This window comes from Nicotiana sylvestris, chromosome 2 (genome assembly GCF_000393655.2).
Source record: "Nicotiana sylvestris chromosome 2, ASM39365v2, whole genome shotgun sequence".
Taxonomy (NCBI): domain Eukaryota; kingdom Viridiplantae; phylum Streptophyta; class Magnoliopsida; order Solanales; family Solanaceae; genus Nicotiana; species Nicotiana sylvestris.
Genome location: NC_091058.1, coordinates 98,233,738 through 98,243,404, shown reverse-complemented (window position 1 = coordinate 98,243,404; position 9,667 = coordinate 98,233,738).

The window sequence follows — 9,667 nt, the reverse complement described above, 5'->3', positions numbered from 1 at the left end:
ACCTCCTCCCCCAGGATAACGTTTCCAAGAGGGTCATTTTTATTGTTCGCCATTTTGTACCTGAGTTGGCGACACACACAAGTTAGTATCACAGAAGAAAAGAAGAAAAAGACACAATACTATTTAGATAGATAGTAAAAATCGTTTAACTCCCTGGCAACAACGCCAAAAAGTGATCGGGTCCAACCCTACACCATCATAGAGTGGCAAGCCCGAATCCACAGGGAGATAATATAATGTTTGGAGTTGGATTCCTATCTAATCTAGCAATGTGTAATGCTCTTGATTGCACTTCCAATCATTCTTGTCTGTTTGTTACTTCTAATTTTAATACTAATGATGCATGAAATTAAACTAAGTGGATATTTTTGTAGGGTCTTCTAAATGGGTTTTCTAGGGAAGTGACTTACTCTTAGGCGAGTATCTAATGAGATCTACAACTTAGGGCAATAATGTAATAGTTTGGATCGTGATATAGCCAATGCACGAAGCTACTCACTCTACACCTCTCGGTAGTAAGAGTGACTTTTCCCTAATTTGCTTTCTCAAGCCCAATTGGGTGTTCAATTTGTGCAAGCAATGTTGGCTCAAGTCGGGTATTACTATCTCTAGGTTTAACCCTTTAATTGAGGCTGTCAATCTCTTGAATACACCTCAATTCCTTGTTGGACTGAATTTCCTAGACTTAAGCTCTCTTTCTCAAGAAGAGCCCAAGTCATAAAGGCACAAATTAGTATTTGCAACCACTAATTCAATATAGAAAGCATAAATCAGGCCAAATATCAATCACCCATAAACATCTAAGCCCTAAAATAAGAGACCCATACCAACACTAGGGTTAAGCCACAACCCTAGTTAATGGGTTTAGCTACTCATAATTGAAGAAAAAATCATACATTGAGATGAAGAATAACCTATAAATGTAATTACAATATAAGATTCTAAGATTAATTGCTAAACAAGCTAAAAATTACTCAAAATAGGTAAAATACGGCGTTCACGTGCTCAGCTAAGATAAAATGACCTAAAAATCTAAAAAATGTATTTATATATAGCTAAATTTTTTGGATAAAAATACCCCTAACGGAAGTGCCGCTGACAGTGGAAAATGGACCACTGCAGTGGTGAGGCTACCGCGGCCGCATAAAATCAACCGCGGATCGCGGTCTTCTAGTTTTAACTTTAATTTTTGACTCTCTAAATCTCTTCTCCACGAACTACGTTAAAAGGACCGCATTCACGATGGAGGCACCGCTGCCGCATAAAATCACCGCGGTCAGCGGTGACTTGAGAAGTCCATAATTGCATCTCTATGAATCTTGCCATTGCGGACCGCGATAAAAGGACCGCTGTCACAGTAGGTCCTCTGCGTCCACGATTGGTTTTCCGCTGTAGCTCTCAGTTGACTTGGCTTTGAACTTGTGCAAGTTTAACTCCTCTTTGAGCTAGTTATGACATCCTTGTCTCTTTTTAACCAATCACTACAAACAAACAAAACAAGTTAGCTTTTGGGAATACTTGTATACATTTCTAATCCAAAACTCAAGCAAAAGAGAGCATAAAATAGACTAGAATCCCTAGTTATCAGGAACCTCCCTGCCGAAATAGCGTCTACCATAAGAACAACACCTGTGCCTGACCTAGGCAAGGACAGCGCCTCCGCAACATCAGTTCTATTCTTTCCAGTATCGGAGGAGATGGCCTTCCCAAGCTCTAACCTCCTCCTCTTCCTCGATGGAGATTCATCCCTATTAGAAGGCTCATCCATAAGGTGATAGACAGGTCGAGAGGATATCTCTTCCCGTACAACGACGTCATGAGAAGAGTCTCTAGCCGGTACGGATTGAGCACGACCTCCTCGGACAGACTCGGACAGGGTGAACTGCATCCCTACTGACGCTACGGCCTGGAAAAATGCTAGGACTGGAGCCTTATTCTTGTAAGCCCTACGACCTATCATCACAAATATGTCGCATCAATAAACGACCACAAATAGCCAAAGATCAAAATAAAGGAAACACTTACCGGATGGAACCTTTAGCCCGAAGCGTTTGAGGAAAGCGGGCCAATCTCGAGTCTCCGCCACGTAAGGTAGTACACGGGCTACCCAGTCCTCGATACCAACAATGGGACGAGGAGTATGCCTCACAACTACACAGGAAAGTCATAGATAAGTATAAAATTGGAAAGAACAAAAGTAAACAACGAGTACCAACACCTACAGATATGATTCCACCGCTCTAGGAATCCAGCGGGGTCCTAGTCATCTATCTGGACCACCTGCCCCCTGGTCCCACGATGCCTTAAGTGTATCATAGTGCCCCTATGAAAACTCGGGGAAAACAAATGTAAAAGGTGATGAACGCCAACTTCACACCCCGCCAACTCCACATACTTCATCAGTACTAGACAAATTTTGTACGTATACAGAGATAGCTGCGCCGGGCAGACCTCGTAGAACCGATAGAATTCCTCTGCCAATGGAAGAAGAGGGAGGGTGTGGCTGATCACAAAGGGATATACGTAAAAAGCACAATATCCTGGTCTATGGATTTCTACGAGGTCCCTCCTAGCCAGAACAATTTCAACATGGGGAGGAATGTTGTATGTGGATCGAAGGTCATCTATATAAGCCTGATCAGTCTCAGAAACCATCAGAGCGAGGGAAGATGCAGGTTCTTTGTGAAAATCATTCCGGGACATAGGGTTTCTCGGGAGTATCTCCTCCACGGTGGGAAAGCTGCCCCCTCCTCCGCTGCCATATCCTCACCACCAGAAGGAGGTGCCAAGGATAACGGGGTGGCGTCAGAAATCTCTTCATGTGACCGATGCATTCTAGGCATCTTGATGGCAGAAGGAATTTTGGTGAGACTTAAAGCAAAGAATGATGAATGGAAAAGATGATAGGAGAAATCACGAAAGCAAAGCTGAAGACCCAAGAAGAGATGACCGAAGGAGACAATACATACACAAGAGAAGAAATGGCTAAAGGTTCTTGAAAAAACAAAACCTTCACCTCTGGCGCTAGAATCGAAGCGGAAGGCTGCTAATGGCACCAAAACCAAAGCGACAAGCAATTAGTATCTGTCTCGGGAAGACGCGCAATGATGACGCACGTGGGAGTGACGCCACTGCCCGATAAGCTGCACCATCCAGGATTCCATGGAACACACCATTCTTTCTTTACTAGTCAAACCGGTCTAATTCAAACGGCCAAATTTCTCCACAGGTATAGACGATGTCTACTTATCGAGGATGTACATGGCCACAACCTCAACAAGCGGAGGGACTAACTGTATGGGTCCAAATTTGGAAACTACTGTAAGCACGTGATTTTTGCCCTATGAAAGAATTACTCCCAAAAAATTCAAAATAAAACAATTTTCCTTTGTGTGCAATTTTTGTTATTTTTGTGGTATTTTTGTATAATTATTTGTATTTTTATGAGTGCATATTTATTTGTTTTAATTAATAAAAATATAAAATATATCACATTTTCATTTAGTATTTAATTAAGTTTGTTTTACAAAAAAATGAAAGTCACAAAAATAGGAATATTTTGCATTGTTAGCATTTAATGTCAAATTATGCAATTTTGTTTTAATTGGTGTTTAATTGTGTATGATAATTTTTGTTAGGAGTTTAATTAGTATTTTTTAAATTTCGTTGGTATCTCAATTTAGAATTTTAGTTTTATCAAAAAAAAAAAAAAAGAGGGCTACAAAACGTTAATATTTGAATTGAGTCTAATATAGCTATTTTGACTATTTTACCTTATTTCGTCGCAAAAGAAAAATTACAAAAAATATATATGTAAATTTTAGCTTATGTATTTCTCATAAACTTGAAAAAATACAAAAATAGTACCTTATTTTTTATACTTTATATAATTTCGAAAATTATAAAATATGTAGTTTTATTAATGTTTTGTAGTCATTTTAAACTTAAAAAATATAGAAATAGTACTTTATATTTTTATCATTGTGTAATTTCGAAAATTATAAAAAAAAAGAGTTATTAACGTTTTGTAGCCATTTTAATCTTGAAAAATACAAAAATAATACTTTATATTTTATCTTTATATAAAACGAAAATGACAAAAATAGTTTTATTTATGCTTTGTAGCTATTTTAATCTTGTAAAAATACTAAAAAAAAACAGAAAGAAATAGTTTTGTTTTAAATAGTCTTATTTGGTAGTATTTTGCTTACATAGGACTAAATGAATAACATCGTGTTTTTATTCTCGGGTCCGTGCAAAGAATAATATTTGGGTTTAAACTACCCGTTTTTAGGCCTAATTTTCGGACCTGACCCATAATAATCTGAATCCCACCGCGCATGGGGGACACATGTCTTGGACCCCTACACACGTGGGGTCCATGTCCTTTGATATATGGACAAAGCATGGCATGGGGGAGGGAATTAAAAATTGAAAAGGCTGAAAATTGTTTAAAGGAAAAAGGAGGACAACACGTGAAGGGGATTGAATTTTCAAAGCAAAAAGTTTTTAAAAAGGGAAAGGGGGGACAGAACGTGAGATTGAAAGAATTTTAAAAGCCAACAATATTTTAAGAAAGGGGAAGGGGACCTACGTTTGAAAACAAAAGAAAAGAAAAGAGGGATGCACATGCACGGACCAAAGGAAAAGAAAGAACAGTTTTGCAACTATTCATCTTCTTCTTCATTTTAAAGAAGAAGAAACGACGTCGACCACCTCCAGCTGCTCCTCACGACCACTGTCATCGCAGCTGCTCCCCATCGCGTCGCCACCATGCAGCAAGCAGTGCTGCTGCTGCTGCTCCTTACGACCTGACGTTGCCGCTGCTGTCCCCCTCACGATCACCACCCTCGTCCCTCCATTTAATCCGCCATAGTCCAAACGTCCAGCTGCTGCTTCGTCCTTTTTCAACGTCCACAAAACAGTCCGTTCAAGTTTTAGGATTTTCTTTCAAGATTATTTAGTTCATTTTTATTTATTTTCTGTTATGGCTTTGGTTTTAAATGTTGTTCCTAATCTTGTTTTTTTTTATTATTATTATTATTCTATTTTTCGGATTATTGATTTTTTGTTTAAAGTGTTATTTTGTAATCTTGTTTTGTTCATTAGTTCTCCTTCTTCTTCAAGACCTTTTTATTTGGTCAAGATTTTTCTTCTGTTTGTTTGAGTGTGCGTTATAAGCTACATTCGATTTGAACAACTTCGTCGAATAGTTAGTTTATGACTGCTTTGTTTGGACGAATACAGCATGAATCACTTCGTTGGTATGTTTTGATGCTTGAATCATTTTGTGTGAATTTGACTTAAGGATTGGTTGTAGCTGTGTAGTGATTTGGTGTAGTTGTAAATCAGAGAGGTTTAAATACATATTGCTAAGAGTGAGGGCAAGGCAATAATAATAGGGGATTTTCAGGGGTATTTTTGGGTGTTAAAAGATTTAAAATGATTAGTGTTAGTAGCCTACCAGTTAATATTCAGTGTATAATTAATGAATTATTTAATGAAAAGGGAATTAGTAGTGCAGAATACACCCTGTCTGGTATCTTTAAGGGTGGAAAATCAGAAAATAAGCATGAGATTAATGATAAAAGTGTATAGATGCACATGAGAGGGAATATACAGGCTGAAAGTGAAAAGCTTTGAATAAATAATGTTTAGTTCTAGCCTATAAATAAGGGGAGTTGATATAGAGAAGGGGACTGGAAAAAAAAAAGGATTGAGACTGGAAGTTGAGAGAATAGAAATTTTCAGAATTTAAAAGTGAGAGATAGGCTAATTTTTCAGAACTAAAAATCAGTTTTTGAGAGCTAAAAACTGAAAGTGAGGTTCTTTTCTTTACTGCTGAAATCAGAACTTTGTTACTGCCATCTGTTGGATTGCATTTAGTACTACTGATTTTCAGTCAAGCTTTCTGGGGTTTTCAGTTTGGTTCTGACCATTGTTACATTGGTTATTGCTGTTTTGTTGCTGTTATTTGCTGTGGGATTCTGTTGTTGTGCTACTGCTGTACATTGTTGCTCCTGACCTCTTTTCTCTATTTGTAGTTCGAATTCCAGGTACACATTCGAATCTTGTAGTGATAAAGCTTTGAAGTTGAAATGCAGCAATAAAATCGAACCGCTTCAATAAAGCAGATAGTAGACAATCTGGTCTATTTAGTTTTTTTATGAACTGTTTTATTTTTTATTTTTTTATTTTTTTTGTATAATTGGATTGAAAAGAGAAGGAATCGTATAAATGGTCATGCGCTGATATAACATGAACCTTTCAATTTTATTAGATTAATGGGGTAAATCATGATAAGTAGCATATCTCTAGTTAGTTGTTTGTTTCCATGCATATATTCAAGTAGTCCATAAATGAGATAGAGTACTTAGTCAAAACCCAATTAGTATTTCGTTTAGATGGTTAAAACTAATTTCCATTAGTCCTCTTAAGTGATTATACTCTCATCAGTATTGGCATTAATTCATGTTACAAATAATCTCACATAGATAGATTGTGGACTTGATAAAAATGTAAAAATAAGGTGGTTGGGTAGTGTCAACATTATAGCTCCAATAATAATAATAAAAGTAAATAAATAAATAAAGGTCGTAGTCGATAATTTTATGTATTAATAATTAAGTATACTTACACTAATGTAGAGTAGTTTCAATAAAGTATAGTTAAATTGCGAATCCATTAGGGTTAATGAATTAGTCTATAGCTTTGATCATTTAGTTAACCTCACCACAGTTAAAAATGGCTAATTGTAGTAACGTTAGTCAATCTTGTACGTTTTTTATATACATAATTCCATTTTTAGTAATATTAGCTTATGGAATAAGGCGCGAAACAATTTTTCATTTTTACAAGTTCAAGTATAATTTTCGTTAGCATCTGTTGTAATCTATTAATTAAATAAGTTACGGTTTTTTTAGCATGTAATTAACTAGGATTTTTCTTTATTTAGAGACAAATAAAAATAGAAATGTAGTTACTTTCCTTTTAAAAATAAATAAATAAATAAGTGAGACGAGCTTCGTCAAATAAAAAAAAATAAAAAAAATTTTGCAGGACCCTCAGTAAAGGTTTAAGAATTTTTTTTAGTCGGGAAGGGCCGTTTAGCAAATTTCACGGCCCTACCCAAAATAATAATACGCTAGTCGCTTTAGGCGCGTATTTAATAATGTTATCTCCTTAAACTCGGGTGCACATTTATGTGACCCAAATCCAAATCTCAACGAAATCGAAATGTGTCTCTAATCACGGGTACATTGATTGTGACGTGGTCTGAGATGCATTTCCATGACGTTGCAAATTCTTTTTAATAATGAATGAGACGAGCCTCGACAAACAAAAAATGCACAAGCTGCGGGGCCCTCTAAATGTATATATTAAAATACTTAGAATTCGAGGACAGGCCGTTTAGCGAATTTTACGGCCTTCCCCAAAATAACAAGACGCTAGTTGCTTTAGGCGCGCCTTTAATAATTTATTTTCCTTAACTCGGGTGCACATTTATGTGACCCAAATCCAAATCTCAACCGAGTCGAGATATGCCAAACAACTACGGGTGCATTGATGTAACGTGGTTCGAGATATGTTTCCACGACGTTGCAATTCTCGTAAAATAATAACAATAAGTAAGAAAGCGGTAAAAAGATAAAATTTTGCACATAAGTTCATATTTGTATAAAATCAGATAATCAAGCCGAATATAACAGTTGAGCGACCGTGCTAGAACCACGGAACTCGGGAATGCCTAACACCTTCTCCCGGGTTAACAGAATTCCTTATCCGGATTTATGGTGCGCAGACTGTAATATGAAGTCATTCTTTTCCTCGATTCGGGATTAAAATTGGTGACTTGGGACACCCTAAATCTCCCAAGTGGCGACTCTGAAATAAATAAACAAATCCCGTTTCGATTGTCCTTTAATTGGAAAAACTACCTTGCACCCTCGCGGGGGCGGAAAAAGGAGGTGTGACAACTACGACAGTTACCGAATAAGACGAGGAACGAGATTATCATGACGCAACGTCTGATGGTCGTCGTGGTGAAGGACGATGACCAAGAGCGGTCAATCGAAATAAGATGTCAACGGCAGTGTAAACTTAGTAGGAGACAGTAAGAAGATGCTTTTCGAATATTTTTTATGATTGTACTTTTTAGGGTTTCATGGAAGATTGTCCCTTATAAATAGAAAGAGTTTGTAAAGAAAGGGGGGGTCAGGCAAAAAACAAAATAACACTTTGTAAAAGATTCATCTGAGAGTAAATATAAGAGCAGCCTTATTCATTGATTACACAACAAAAACATTGTAACGACCCGGCCGGTCATTTTGAGATTTTGCACTTGATCGCTAGTTCTCGAGCATAACTTGCCCCGTGTAATGTATTATGACTGATGTAGATCGTTGGTTTTGGTTTTTAGGAAAATCAGAATGAATTTGAAAGAACAATCTAAGATGAAAGCTTTGAATTTGAAAGGTTTGACTAAGAGTTGACTTATTTGTATATGAGCTCGAAATGGAATTTTTATGATTTGGTTGTCTTCGTTGGGTGATTTATGACTTAGTAGCATAATCGGAATTGGTTTTGGAGGTCTGGAGTAGAACTAGGCTTGAATTGGCGAAGTTGAGATTTTGGCGATTTCCGGTTGGTAGGTGAAATTTTGATCGGGGAGTCGTAATGGAATTCCGAGAGTTCCAGTAGCTTCGTTATGTTTTAGGATGTGTCTGCAAAATTTTAGGTCATTCGAATGTGGTTTGGTTGGGTTTTTGATCGAAAACGTATTTCGAAAGTTTTTAGAAAACTTAGGCTTGAATTCGATGAGTTTCGGGTAATTTGATGTTGTTTGAGGTATTTTGATGATTGGAACAAGTTCGAATGATGTTATGGGTTATGTTGGTGGTTTAGTTGAGGTCCCGAGGGCCTTGGGTGTGTTTTGGGAGGTTAAACGGATCAATTTCATATTTTGAGAACTTCAGAAATTGCAGGTTTCAGTTGCAGACATGTTGGTCTTTGCGTTCGTTAAGGGGATCTCGCGTTCGCGAAGGGACGAGATTCGTAAGCATCGCATTCGCGAGGGTCCATGCCGCGTTCGCGAAGGTTTGTGAGAGGACTGCATCGCATTCGCGAGGGTGTATACGTGATCGCGTAGGAGGAATTGGATCTGATAGTCAGTTAGCCATCGCGTTTGCGAAGGTCAACGCTATAGAAGCACTGCGTTCGCAACTGGCATGTCGCGTTCGTGTATGGTAAAGTTTGTCAACACAATTTTTGTGCTATGCGTTCGCGGGTGGTTGACCGCGTTCGCAAAGAAGGTAAGTCAGGCCTGGGCAGAATGTTTTTAAGTAGTCTTGTCCGCGATTTTGGGTCTATTTTCACCCATGGCTGCTCGTTTTGGATATTTTTGAAGGAATTTAAAGAGGGATTCAAGAGGAATCGGCTTGAGTTAAGAATCTTGGTCTTAAAACTCGATTATATTGTGAAATCCACCTGGAAATTCATGGAAAACTAAGCCTAAATTGAAGAACTAGGGCTTGAGAAATTGGACTTTTGATTTGGGATTTGAAGGAACATTTGGGGTCAGATTTGAGAACCTTTGATATGTATGAACTCTTGAGGAGATAAGGAATCTATTAATGTTAAAATTCTAAGTTTTGAGAAGTGGGCCCGG